Source organism: Hemicordylus capensis, chromosome 4 (assembly GCF_027244095.1).
Source record: "Hemicordylus capensis ecotype Gifberg chromosome 4, rHemCap1.1.pri, whole genome shotgun sequence".
NCBI classification, from domain to species: domain Eukaryota; kingdom Metazoa; phylum Chordata; class Lepidosauria; order Squamata; family Cordylidae; genus Hemicordylus; species Hemicordylus capensis.
Window position 1 is genome coordinate 204,810,429 of NC_069660.1, and position 14,994 is coordinate 204,825,422.

The window sequence follows — 14,994 nt, forward strand, 5'->3', positions numbered from 1 at the left end:
CCCAAACTGCCCCAAAGACACAAAAACTTCAGAAATTTCCCAAAAATCACCCCTTTGCCCAATCCCCCTGAAATTGGGGTGGTAGCCTGCACCCATTAGGCACTACCACCCCACCCCACTCTTTTTGCCCAGATCCCATTCTATGCCCCCAAACTGCCCCAAAGTCACTAAAACTTCAAAAAATCCCCCCAAATCGGCCATGAGTCGAATCACCCGAATTTTTCAGGCCCGAAATTCGGGTGATTTGGCTTGGCCCCTAAAAATATCGGGGGACATCGGGGGTGATTCGGTTCGGCCCCGAATCACCCGAAATTGCTCATTTCGGGCACAGATCAATCTGTGCCCGAAATTTTTTGCACATCTCTAATGCTGCCTAATATTGAAATCGCTAGGCGGCGTACATAATTAAAACACAATATAAAATATAAAATGTTTAAAACTCATAAAAAGATAAAACTCATAATACATACAAACACATTAAAATTTAGAAGTTTAGTCTTCGTTGAAGGCCTGCGAAAACAGGCACATCTTCAGAGTCCTCCTACAAAAAAACAGAGAAGGAGATGCTCTTATTTCAGCAGGGAGTGTGTTCCAAAGCCCTGGGGCAGCCACAGAGAAGGCCTGGTCCTGAGTTGCCACCAAATGAGTTGGCAGCAATTATAACCGGACCTTTCCAGATTATCATAATAGGTGACAGGGTTCATGGCAGAGAAGGTGCTCTCTTAAGTACCCTGGACCTAAGCCGTTAAGGGCTTTATAGGTAATATAAAGGTAATAGGTAATATATTTTATATTACCTTTATAGGTAGGATACTGGTAATATAATATATGTGGCAGTTTTTTGTATTTCGTTCAGAAACATATCAGAAGCCAGTGCAGTTCTTTTAGAATAAGTGTTATATGGTCCCTTCAGGTAAACCCAGAGACCAATCTGGCTGCCGCATTCTGAACCAATTGTAGTTTCCAAACTATGTACAAAGGCAGCCTCACATAGAGTGCATTACAGAAGTCAAGCCTAGAAGTCACCAGCATATGTACCACCATTTTAAGGTCATTTGTCTCCAGAAATGGACGTATCAGCTGAAGCTGATAAAAAGCACTCCTGGCCACATGAGTTAGGCAGGTAGTCACTGGAGAAAGGACTTTCTATTGCATACTATATCTGGAATACTTTTCATGGGAAGGCTCATGGGATGCCAAATTGAAGGTCATTCTACCACCAGGACAGAAGACAACCTTTATATTTGGCTATACTTGCACATCAGCTAGCTGGTTTTTAATCCGTTGGTTTGTTGGTTTGTTTTACTGGATTTTGTTTTGGTTTTTCTTGTTCCTGTGCCTTTTAATCTCTACATCGTTATGAATTGTTTTGTATTTTTGAATTGCATTATATTTATTGTTTTTTATTAGCCATCCTGGGCATTTTGAACTGATTGGTGGCATATGCATTTTAAAAATACCTACCTACCTACCTACCTACATGTTGGTGAGATGTAAATTTAAGATGCTTCAAATCAGCACTGACTGCCTTTGAAAACAATAGCAATGCAGGGTGTTTCAGTGATTGGTGCAGTTCTGGCAAACTTCAATCTAACTTCAGCACACTCTCTAAATCACTTTTTCACCCTGAGCAAATTGTTTATCTCTTCCATTCATCAGTATCTCAATTGGTACACAAAGAAATGATAATTTGCAAGCAAGATATCATGAATGTATGATACAAAACACTTCTCAGGCAATGGCTGAACATGCATAAACATTCTATCCTCTGTTTGAGCCTGCTTTATACATTTATATTTGTCTTCACCCTTAGAAGGAAACCTCAGTCAATTTATCCTTATTTTTATGAGAACAATTTAAGGAAGCATATCAGACCACATTTGCTTGACGTGGGTATCTGGTGAAAGTGAGTAATGTGAATTCTATGAACATCCAACTCAAACCTGAACCCTGCTGCCTCATCATGAACCCCGCCTACTGAGATCATCAGGAGAGGTCTGATTGTGGTTGCCATTGGTTCGTTAGGTGATGAATTGTGAATCAGGCCTGCTCTATGGCTGCCCTGGAACTTTGAAATGTGTTCCCATCAGAATAAGAGTTTCCCCATTTCTGCTTGCCTTTAAGAAAGACATGCCTGTTTCTTCAGGCTTTTAGTCAAATACATTCTGTAGATTGTTTTAATTATTTTAACTGTTTTAATTGTATTGTAGGTTGTTCTTAGGTTTTTAAAAAATTTTATGTAAACCACCTAGAGAGGTTTTATTAGGCAGATTTAATTGTATTAAATCTAATTAATAAATAAGCAAGCCATTTGTTCAGGAAGCTATCTTAGTTCAGCTGGTAACCCACTGGGGGTTGCCTTGTACCAAACCAGATATAGCTAGCCTTATATCTAGCCCAGTATAACCCACACTGACTAAACATTTTTTAAGGCTCAGCTTCACAGTTGGACCTGAGAGAAGAAATGGTATGTCTAAACTGTACACATTGAGGATGCTTCCAAATGAGCCACATTACTCTATAGCCCTCTTCTATTGCTCCCCTCCATGCATTCAGTCATCACATAGAGGGCGGCAGGACTGCACCAGAGGTTTAATTTCTTAACAGATTATTGAGCAACATGTGTGTGTGTGTGTGTGTGTGACAGCTGGTGGCATATCTGTTCTGTTTTGCTGTGGCAGCACATGCTGATGTGAATTACTTGGGAAAGATCCTTCTATGAACAGGGGATCATCCTGACCCCCTGCCCTCTGTGCATTGTACACTTACAACTGTACATATGTATGGCCTCTATGTACAATGGCCTTGCTTCTCCCAAAATGTTGATTAAAGAGGGAGCATGAGAAGGCTAAAAAAAATATTACGCCTGTCCTCAAGCTTTGAAACAAAGTCCCACTCCAACTCTCCTTATCAGGAGAACCACATAAAGAACCAGCAGAGCCTCTTTCTCATTGTGATTTGTACTAGGATAGGGAATATCAGCACTGTTTGGGAAGCCATAAGTTTGGATTTCTTAGCAGATTCTTGAGCAACATTGTCTCTGACAGCTGGTGGTATATCTGTCCTGTTCTGCTTTGGAAGCACATGCTGATGGGAATTACTTGGGAAAGCATACAGCAAGGGAAGGTTCCTTCAACGACCCACTTCCTAAGGAAGTCATTTGGTTTTAGAAATGTCTGAGGGCTGTAAAACATCCACCCACATTTCTAATTCCATGCTTGCCTAAATAGCCAAGTTCCCTTAGGACCAACATACCACAGCATACCATAAAGAAGGGGGAACTCTTTGCCCTGTAGATCAGCAATGCCCTCTGGAAGACTTTTTTGTTTTACTGGCAGCAATAAAATATACAGTACTATCAGAGGTGCAATATCAGCAGAAATAAAGAATGGGGCTCTTTCAAACTGGCTGCATTTGTCTGATCTTCAGTAAATGCATGAATATAAACATCACTCTGTGCCTCTCTGTGGCACAGTGGGGAAATGCTTGACTAACAAGCAGAAGGTTGCCAGTTCGAAACCCTGCTGGTACTATATTGGGCAGCAGTGATATAGGAAGATGCTGAAACCCATCATCTCAGACTGTGTGGGAGGAGGCAATGGTAAACCCCTCCTGTATTCTACCAAAGAAAACCACAGGACTCTGTGGGTACCAGGAGTCAAAATCGTCAAATGTCATCAAAATCGACTTGACGACACACTTTACCTTTACCTGTGCCTCCATCCCACGTTATTTTGTTAAGGGGCATATGCTCTCAGAGGATATAAGCAGAAGATGGGGTGCTGATTGGGCGGGGGGAGGGGGAGGAACAGTCATCGTTCTCTCCTGTACCAGTATCTCAAACCACATGGTTAAATTGTTTTAATATACAATGAAATAGGTCCATGTAGTAGAGATGTATGCCAAATGTAAAAATCACTACACAAGAGCACTGTTGCACAAGCGCAAAACATACTGTGGCGCAGAGCAGATATTATATGTAATGGCTGCATTGTTGCACAACTCAATTTGCACAATTTTTGCACTTGCACAACACACCCTTGCCCAATTGCACAGAAACTACTGGGTTGATCTCAAACCGTTTTGGCAATGTCAGGGAGACCCCTTATTTCAGTGATTTCTTGCAGTGATCACTTCAAAGGAGACTGAACTTGTTTGTCCATTCCAGGAGCAGCCAGTGTGGGTGCCGCCAGGGGTGGGGGAGCAGCGAGAGGCACTTTTAACCACAAATGAATAGGTGCTTACCTCTGCTCCAGTTGCAGCTGCAAATGACTCCAAGCAGCAGCACGCTGCCCAGCACTCCCTGCAGTGGCCGATCGGCTTAGACCCATGGGAATAAACAATGTGAGAACAATGGAAATAAAACAGAAAGGTCATCAAGAATCTGATATGGTAGTTTTGCTCATGTAAGGGGGTGGGGTAGTTCATCAAACTGCCCTTTCTTCTGCTGCCCCTTGTATCCCATCAAATCTGCTCCCGAAGGTTTCCCACTTCTCAGGGACATATTTAGGGACACATGGATGTCACACGGATGTTAATGAGAGTCATATGTTGAATCAAAGCACATCTAGATGATCCTGTGAAAATGGGCTTTATAATCTGTTTAGCATTCCCATTAGTTTCACTAAACTACGTTTGTGGTAGCCTTTTATTGGATTGGGAAACTACCCCAAAGTGATATTTTTTATGAAAAACAAATCACCTGCTTTACTTTTCCTAAGTGAAATATGGAACCACAAAAATGTGTGTCTTTACAGGCACTCTTAAATGTTCACTTTCCCTATAGGGAGACTGGGTTCTGAAGCTGAAATTTAGAAAGTGATTCTTTGTAGCTAAACCTTGTGTGTGCTTTTAAAAAAATATATTCTAACCATAATATATCTGAAATCATTGGGATTAGCCCTTTTTTCTCTCTTTCCTGTGTGCCTTCAATTAGCTGCATAAAAGCAAACTCACGGCTTTAGAGCTGAAAATAGCTGAAGCAAAGTGACGCAGATTTCACCCAAGATGAAAGCCTGGATTCCAGAAGCCTAATTAAAAGCAACTGAGACACCAGTATTTGATACAGAGTTTACTCACCTGAAAAAATAAATGGAGAACTGTAGCGTGGCTTTAGTGGGAAAGAGGCTGGAGGGTTTTCGCTCAGGTCACAGGAAGGCCTAGCACTGCGAGAACACAAAATCTGTCTGTTCCTTCAGAGTCAGGGGGAGGTCAGTTCAGGAGGAGAAGCTGCAGCTGTGGCTGGTGTTCACTGCCCTGAAATAGAGAGGAAAACACAGACTAGAGGCACATGCATGGTTTTTAAAGGGGCTGAAGGTATTTTCAGCAGCATCATTTTCAATAATGTACATGGCACATTGTACCCAGACCCCAGCCCAAGAAGACACAGAGACATTTTTTAATGGGAGAAACGGGCCACGCTTTATTAATATAACAACATTTGTGGCGGACTGGAAACAAGGTGATTAATCACCAACATAAAAACAGTGCGGGCACCTAGGCGTGGGCTAGGATTCAAAACGTCCTACCCATCGCCTGCAAGGGCGACACACCCTGGCTCAGGAAAGAGGCAGGTAGCTCCCGCCCAATTCCTTCAAAGCCAACCACCCCTTTTAGAAGAGGGGATCTGGACAGCTTCAGATCTTTACCTCCCCGGACCGCACAGCCCAAAGGTAGGTGAAGTCCTGAAGCAGGTTTCTTGGCAATGTAATTCTTCCCGTGCCGCACAGGCCACAAGGAAGCAATTGACCAATCCACCTTAAAATGTCCAAGGGTGCTCACCGAAATCTAGACCTCCTTACCCACAGCCCGCACTGTTACCGCCAACGTGGCCAACCTAGAACCTAACTACCAACTGACTGCAGAACAGAGTAGGCGGAAAAACCCCCAACAACAGCCAATAAGTTGAGAGCAAAAAATTCCTACTCGGCCCATAGGCGACCAGTCACTAGACCTGCTCTGCAACAGGGAGGGAGGGAGGGGGAAACAAACAGCCGACTGAGAGGCCAGAGCGGGGAAACGCTCGGCCTCTCAGCAAGCCCCGCCCACCACGAGCCAGCCAACCAATCAGGCTTCTTCTTGGGCTTGTGAGTCCCGGGCTGGGACAAACACCCTCCCACTTGCACGAGGCAAGGGGAGGGGGATTGTACCCAGACCCCAGCCCAAGAAGACACAGAGACATTTTTTAATGGGAGAAACGGGCCACGCTTTATTAATATAACAACATTTGTGGCGGACTGGAAACAAGGTGATTAATCACCAACATAAAAACAGTGCGGGCACCTAGGCGTGGGCTAGGATTCAAAACGTCCTACCCATCGCCTGCAAGGGCGACACACCCTGGCTCAGGAAAGAGGCAGGTAGCTCCCGCCCAATTCCTTCAAAGCCAACCACCCCTTTTAGAAGAGGGGATCTGGACAGCTTCAGATCTTTACCTCCCCGGACCGCACAGCCCAAAGGTAGGTGAAGTCCTGAAGCAGGTTTCTTGGCAATGTAATTCTTCCCGTGCCGCACAGGCCACAAGGAAGCAATTGACCAATCCACCTTAAAATGTCCAAGGGTGCTCACCGAAATCTAGACCTCCTTACCCACAGCCCGCACTGTTACCGCCACCCAGGAAGGTTAGCCCTCGCTTGACCTTCCTGCCCCACCCCCTCCAAACCTTCAGCAAGCACTTCCCGGATATTATGCAGATACAAATCACAACCTTTCTCAGACAGGTGGACCCCGTCAGGGCGGAATAACTCGGGAAAGCGAGCAGCTATATCTGGCTGCCGCACCACAGAACCCCCGGCCGCCAAAACCACTTTACCTATTGCGGCTGAAATCTTCCTGCGTGCCTTTTCCAAGCTAAGGCAAGAATGAGCACCCCGCCACACCCTGCGCTGGAGCCAATTAACCCATATTATGCGCACGCCAGGCATCCAGCTGCGCAAAATAGACAAATCCGAGGAGGCTTGCTGAAGGATGGCGAGGCCAGGCCGCCGGCCCAAATCATTCTCCCCTAAATGAAGAACCAGGATGTCGGGAATGGGAAACCTATCTAAATGCTCCCTCAATGCTGGAAGCAACTGATTCCAGAGCATGCCCCTCATGCCCAACCAATAAACTGAAGCCTTGCTTCCTAAACCCAACTGGGATCCCCAGCGGGTGGTGCTGGCCCGCTTGAAAGCCCAGAAGACCAACGAATGGCCACACATCAGGACTCGGACCGGGACCGCCGCCCCGCCAGCACCTGCCAAAAGAAAGCAACAGGTCAGTAGAGCCCACACCTGTCCGCTGTCAGCGCACATAACGCCTGACCGCCACGGACCTCCAACGTCCAATCCTCTGAACTTCGACCTCCTGAAGCCCCATACGTGTAGCGGTGGTGGCCGCACCAATACGAAATGAATGTAGAGTAAGCCCCTGGAGCGCAACCCCCGCGGCCAACAGAGCCTTCCTCACCACCGCCAAGAATTGATACTGCGTCAGAGGAGTCTGATTGCTGTGGGTAAAAAGACATCCCCCCGAAAAGGGGCCCAGCCCAGCGTACTGCCTCAGGGCCACCACGGGGCATACATTGATATTCCCGGCCGCCGCGAGGCAACCGTCTGGCCTCTGCCCCTCTGATCCGTCTTGGAGCGACGAAGGAGCAAACGCACCTCCCCGTCACCGAACGATAAATCAGAATATTGCAAGCAGCGGTCCCTGGGGGAAGACCCGCTGCGGGGAAGCAACTCCCCTGGACGGAAGGCCCCAAAAAAGGCAACCAACAGTGCAGCCCTAAACAGCGACACCTCCCATGGGCCAGAGCAGCACCCCACTAGGTGGCCCAGCGTTGAAGCCACCAACTCCAGAGTAAAAGGGCGTCTGGGGTCCCTAGTCCTAGGCTCCCCCCTAGCCCAACCCTCCAACATGCGCCGCACCCGCGGGTCGGAGGAGGAATCACCAACCCCACAAACCTGGGCTTCAAAAGCTAACGCGGCAAGATAGCCCCCCAAAGTGGATACCGCACGCCCCGCCCTGCGGAGGAAGACCAAAAACTGCTGAAGTTGCTCTACAGGGACCGGCCACACCTCCGCCAAACCTTCAGTCTTTCGAAAAAGAGAGAAAGCCTCAAGCTTGGCTGTGTAGCTCACTCTGGTGCTAGGCGCCAGAGATGCCGCTATGGCCCGCTGTGCCTCCGCCTGCCAAGTTCCCACAGAAAAGCTGGCATGGGTTCCGGGTGAAGGGCGGCCTCGGGCGCTAACGCTCTGAACCTGTTTAACTGAAAACGAGACAAAGCGTCAGCTATGTCATTCCGGATACCCGGAACATGGCGGGACCGGAAAAGGATGTTAGCCCGCAGACACTGCAATACCAATGCCCTAACCAAAACCATGAACCTCGGGGACTGGGAAGTCTGACTATTGACAATCTGAACAACTGCCAGATTGTCACACCAAAACACAACTGAGGAGTTGGCAAACTCAGCGGACCAAATATGCACGGCCACCACAATTGGAAAGAGCTCTAGGAAAGTCAGGTCCCGGGAAACCCCCTGCCTGAACCAGTCCTCGGGCCACCTGGCGGAACACCAACGTCCCCTGAAATAAACCCCGAAACCTATTCCACCTGCAGCGTCAGAGTGGACCTGCAGGTCGGTTTCCAGAAGTCTAACATCCCGCCAGAAAGACACCCCATTAAAATCAGTGAGAAATGCTTCCCAAAGAGCCAGGTCGGCCCGGGCACCCTCCGTAATTCGTACTCTGTGATGGGGAGCCCTAACGCCCACAGTCAGGTCACATAACCGGCGCAAAAAGGCCCGGCCCGGAGCCACCACTTTGCAGGCAAAATTGAGGTGACCCAAAACAACCTGGAGATCCCTAAGGGAGACCTTACGGGCGCGACCAAGGGACCTAACCATGTCCAATAAAACCCGCAGCTTGGCCTGAGGCAGCCTGGAGCAACCGGCAACAGTGTCCAACTCAATCCCCAAAAAGGCGAGGCACGTGACCGGCCCCTCCGTCTTATCCCGTGCCAAAGGGACACCTAGCCGGTCTGTTAGCTCCATGAAGGAGCGAAGTAAATGGTGGCACTCCCTCGAATTCCCCCTGCCTGTAAAAAGAAAATCATCTAAAAAATGAGCCGTGTAGGGAAGACCCGCCTGGCACCTAACTGCCCACTCCAAAAAGGAGCTGAATGTTTCGAATGCTGCGCAGGAAATCGAGCAGCCCACAGGCAAAGCCCTATCAAAATAAAATTGGCCAGCAAATGCAAAGCCCAGCAGCTCGAAGTCATTTGGATGTACCGGCAACAGGCGAAAGGCGGATTCAATATCACACTTCGCCAAAAGGGCCCCGGGGCCCCTACCCCTGACCACTTCCACGGCCTCATCAAATGAGGTATAACGTACAGAGCATAAGCTATCAGGGATGCCATCATTTACTGAGGACCCCCTGGGATGAGAAAGGTGGTGAATCAACCTAAATTCACCAGGAACCTTTTTAGGGACCACCCCTAATGGGGAGACCCTAAGGCTGGGGAAGGGGAGACTGGCAAAAGGCCCCATCACCCTGCCCACAGCCACCTCCTTACCAATTTTCCTAACAACGACTTCCTCCTTACCAACCACTGATCTCAGATTGCGAGAACTGCCTAATCCCCTCCGGGCCGAAGAGGGAATTCTGAAACCATCCCGGAAGCCACATAACAAATAAGAAGCTGCTGACTGGTCAGGATAGTCCAGCAACAGCTGCTCAAGCACCTTCACCTTGATAGGGCTAGGACCCTTTATTCGGAGCGGGTGGAGGAGGGCCACCCTTTTTACTGCTCCCCTGCCTATACTTAGCCCCGGAACCCCCAAACTTGGCCCTGGGGCAGGAGGAACTGGGGTGCCTCGCCCCACAGACCCCGCAGGCATGCTTAAACCGACAAGGGGAACGGGAGCACTTGCCATTGGAGTTAAACTCCCAGCAAACAAGGTGGGGTTGAACCCACTGTTGCCCAGGACTCCCTGAGGGCAAAACCCCCGATGGTTTAGAAAGCAAATGCCCACTGTCAGACCTATCTCCCTCTATGGGCCGGGCTGGAGACATAGTAACCAGCCACAACTCCTGCAACGGAGCATCCCAGGGCAATGTGGGGTCAAGGGCAGCCCTCATTCTAAAACTCTCATCGTACCGTACCCAGGAAGATCCAGCAAAGTCGGAGACCGCCCTGTGAATTATATCCATGTATTTTAACAGGGCAGGGCCCCTTGCGGGCTGGGCTTGGACAATAACCCCCATATAAATCGTGAAGCCAGAAAGCCAATTATTCCAAGTCTTTTCGACCGGCTTTCTCTTGGTGGCTTCGTGCTCCTTACAAGATTCCCCCTCTTTATGCTTAACCTCAGGTTCCCTGAACAACAAGCTAAAAATGTCCACATATTCACCCTTAAGGATTTTTTCTTTTGTAGAAGGGAGTAAGTGATCCCCTAACGGGAGGCCCATGCTACCATAGGGCGCATGCTGAGGTGACGGCAGAATCCCCATCGGATAATAACCCGCCTGCACCCCCGTGGCAGATCCAGCAGAGGAGGCCACCCCCGGGAGTGGGAGCGACCCGCTGGAGGGCCGGTTGCCCAACCAGACCTGCTCCGCAGCGCCTTGTAAGCCTGCAATAACTCCAGGAAAAACCGGCGGGGAACCCGCCACCCAAGGTTGTGTATATGGGGGCCAGTAAGAAGCTGGGCCCCATCCACCCATGGCAGGCATCGGCCAGGGACAAAGCCACTGGCCGGTGACGCCGGGTGGTGTAGGTGCTGCAGGCTCACCCTGGGCCAAAGGAGTAGCCGTATCCACTGGAGGCTGAACAACTGGTGCCGCAGGCGGAGGTAGCAATGGTGAAGGCGACTCCGGAACTGGAGACTCAGGTTCAGGAAGCGGTAACGCAGGAGCAGAAGGGCCCGGTCCAGCAGGGTTCAGCCCTTCTTCCAGCGCAGCCAGCCTACTAGAGAGAGAAGTTAGCAGCTGGCTTTTCACAGAACCCCTGGTCCTCCGAGGGACCTTAGGAGGAGGCACCCCCCCACACACCTGAAGGACCCGCACCTTTGTCGGAGGGGGCTGCTTTTGCTTTCTCTAAAGCTTCCATCCTATTAATTAACCCCCGTATCAGAGTCATCTCCTCATCCTCCTCCTCCGAGGAGGACTGCGGGGGAGCAGGCCTCTTGGGCTGCTTAACAGGGCGCCCCCCTTTCTTGCCCTTGGCCTTCCCCGACATACTGCCTCCAAATAGTGGGATTCCAAAAGGGGTTGGAGAAAAAAAAAAAAAGCGCCAACCACACACAGAATGAAGGTAGCAAGGATATAGAACAAAAGCCAAGCCCTTGTCCTGAATCAAAAACAATACTCAATCCTATCCAGGAAAGCACCAGAGCCCCCCACCCAAGGAGAAGGCTTGAAAAGGCCTTTTGACTCTCAACCAGGCCAGGCCCACCAGGGCACCGATGAGCACAAACACCCACCTGCTACCCACCAAACAAATAAAAGAATGTTGGCATCAAAGTAGTGCTCCAGGGAACGGAAAAGGGGCCGCTGCCCAGCCACCCAGGCTGATGGAAACCCCCCAAATACCCCACAAACCAAAAGGGCAAACGCCCAGAAGGAGAACCACGCCCAGGAAGCCGAGTGCCGACGCCGCGCTGAAGAGGCCCAAAGACGCTGCTGCTGCAGCTGCAACCCAGCCGGGAGCAGTCCCGGGAGTACCCCCCTACCAGCGGGGCCACCGCTGACACTATGGCCCCCTCGACGGAACGCCGCCGAATGCCGCCTCGCCCGCTTGTCGGGCGCACCCCCCCAACTAAGGCCTTCGAGGAAGGAGCTCCCGGACTGAGCTCCTTCCTAATCGGAAACAAACAGCCGACTGAGAGGCCAGAGCGGGGAAACGCTCGGCCTCTCAGCAAGCCCCGCCCACCACGAGCCAGCCAACCAATCAGGCTTCTTCTTGGGCTTGTGAGTCCCGGGCTGGGACAAACACCCTCCCACTTGCACGAGGCAAGGGGAGGGGGATTCTTCTGCCCCACTGTCAGCTCTAGTCAAAGCGTTTGGAATCACAAAACCATATAATGTTAGAGTTGGAAGGGACCTTGGAGGTGCTCTGCACCAGCCCCCTGCTCAGGGGCGTAATAGGGCCAGTGGAGACAGCGGTCTGGGGGCCCACTGCCTTGGAGGCCCCCCGCTGAGTCAAGTCACATGATTGACTACCCCAGCCACGCACCCACCCGGGCTTCCTTCAGTTGTATTCATCTTCTGAAATTGATGTGAGTGTGAAGACCTGGAGCTACCAGAACAGCATGTCTTTCTCTAGTACCATTAAATGACTTGCATCATCCACAACTGACAAAACCTTTTAAAAAATAATTTAGGATGAAGTTCTATTGTGGCACATAGGAGATATCTATATATCACTATGCACACTAAGCACACTATGCCACTATTCAGCCTCATTTAAGATTTCTTTACTTCATGAGCTGAGCTTCAGTGTGGAGGGGCATTTTAAAATCTTGTCTCTGGGCCCACTCCAACCTTGCTACGCCCCTGCCCCTGCTCCATGCAGGAAACTGCTACAGCATCCCTGACGAATGGCCGTCCAACCTCTGCTGGAACACTTCCAGAGAGGGAGAGTCCACAACTTCATGAGGATGTTCTGCTGTCGACTTAGGAAGTTCTTCCTAATGTCTAAGCTGAATCTGGTTTTTGGCTAGATTCAGCATTACAAAGATCTCCCAAAGCTGTGAAAACAGACAAGAACAAGATAAGTATAATTTACAGCCACCACAACTGGTCCAGACAGTGTTAATTTTATGAACAAAGGAGTCCACAAGAGCACACACTTCAGCAGCAACCATCTTGTGGCTCCCTGCTCACAAACCGAGAACACTCAGCCCACCGGACAAAGAGAATCTCACTGAGAATCTCAACAACCCAAGTAAGTTAGACTACTAACAGTCTAGAGGTCAAACTCCTAAAAGACTACACTCCTTCCCCACTGTTTAAAACAAGTACCCCATAAGGGAGAAAGAAAAAAAGGAAAACAAACAAAAACAGCACAAGGATAAAGAACAGACCCTAAACATGCATGCATTAACATACAAGTTAACCAGTCTACAAGTTCAGTCTCTTCCTGGGTTTGGGTATCTGATTGGAGTAGTGCAGAGGTGCTGCAACAGAGGCTGGGACATTTTTGGATGTTGTAGGGGGTTCCTGGGCAGGAAAAGTATCTGGACAACCTGGCTCAGAGAAAGAAACTCTGACATATACTTTTCTTCTGAAGTGGCCGCAGGCGGACGTACAATGAAATCAGGAATATCAAGGGATGGCTCGTCAGTAGTATGCAGTGGTTGCTGTTGAGGCGCCACAGAAACTGGAACAGGAACCTCCACACTCTGGCCATTACAGGGGTGTATCTAGGGTGGGGCAGGCAGGGCACATGCCCCGGGCACCACTTGAAGGGGAGTGCTATTTCTTAAAATTTGAAAAAAAAATTTAATGGCCACCCAAAACAAAATGGCCACTGGGCATGCTCAAATCGCCTCTGTGAGGCCCTAGGCCAGGCCAGGCCTTGCAGAGGCCATTTGAGCAAGTGTGGTGGCCATTTTGTTTCCAGCGGCCATCTTTTTAAAAAATATTTTTTTAAAAAATGACCACCGCACGTGCTCAAATGGTCCCTGTGAGGCCCTAGAGGCCAGCAGGGGGAGGGGGAACCTTTGCAGGCCACCCCCCACGGCCTTTAGGAAGTCCCCTGAAGGGGCTACAGGTAATTTTTTTTAAAAAAAAAATAAATCTAAATATAATATAAGTCACTGTACACATATTCCGACTGGCACTATGTACAGAGAATCAGGCTTGTGAATACTGAGCTGAATCTTATGAGCTAGGATTGTATTCATTTGCTCTTACTTTGCTTCTTGTGATAAGTGAGTTAAATGTGATGTCTTAATAATATGGCTATTAATGGTGAGTTTGTCTTTGAATCAGTGTGAAATCTTTAGTTAAGACCCACTGGGAGTTTCTTGCTCTTTATCTCATTTTAACTGTCTTTCTGAAATACTAGAATATATTCCAAGCAGTGACACAGTTTACTCTGCATATTCTTTAATTATTTTCAGAGTATCTTGGAAAAGTCAAAATCTCCATTTATTTTTAAAACTTATGTAATCGTGATGCTACAATGCATAGTAGAGAATTAGACAGGCACTTCTATTTAGTTTTTCCAAGCACACCTCCACATAATATTTGGGTATTTCATGAGCCCTAGCATACAGAAATTTGTAGTTTTCCAGCATTTTTTTGGTTTGGCTATGTCCACTGCTAAATAGTTTTTGAAATATTAAAAGATTAACAAGCTTGATTTGTATTTTTCAGCTGATATTATGGTAAAGTTATCTGAAAGATGGGTGTCAGATGTTTGGACAGGGGGCGCAATTTCAGTGCTTGCCCTAGGCACTATTTCCCTAGATACGCCTCTGGGCCATTAGTAGTTGCCAAAAACCTGGAGCATGAATGTATTTGGTTGGAATGCTGCTGGATGCACCCACCATCTGCTAATCTTGCCCACCACGAAGATGACCCTGCTTGTGCAAAAACGTGACCATTGAGCCAATGAGGACCATTGGCAAAATTTTCTGCATATACTGCATTGCCCTCTGTCAAAACCTGTGCAACCACTGTGTGGTCAAAGTTATACTTTTGTTTTGCCTGGTATGATGGTGGTATAATCATACCACCAATCTTTTGAAAAAAGGACTTTTCTTTGCCTCCAACCAGAGTTCAGCATAATTATAGGAAATGCTTCTCTGACTGCCCCTGTGATCCTAGTTCTTTTTTCCAGGGGCAGCAGGTTCTAGGGATGTGCATGGAACCTGCTGGCCTAGTTTGGTTCAAGTCACAACCAGTCCCAAACTGGACCGGGCCAGGTCGGTCCAGCACCCCCTCGAATCCCAACCGCCCCCCATTTGGTTCAGTCGGGGGGGGGATCACATTTTTATTTTTT

At 48.7% G+C, this 14,994-nt stretch overlaps 1 long non-coding RNA gene across 1 annotated transcript; it reads right to left on the bottom strand.

Moving 5' to 3' along the window:
- Nucleotides 1-526: 526 nt before the first annotated feature.
- Nucleotides 527-12,003, bottom strand: LOC128325054 (uncharacterized). The gene is made up of 4 exons (XR_008307242.1): nucleotides 10,778-12,003; nucleotides 5,080-7,234; nucleotides 4,246-4,320; nucleotides 527-541 (listed from the first exon to the last, which is right to left on the bottom strand). It is a non-coding gene; the product is annotated as an uncharacterized LOC128325054 (long non-coding RNA).
- Between the last annotated feature and the right edge of the window lie 2,991 nt (nucleotides 12,004-14,994).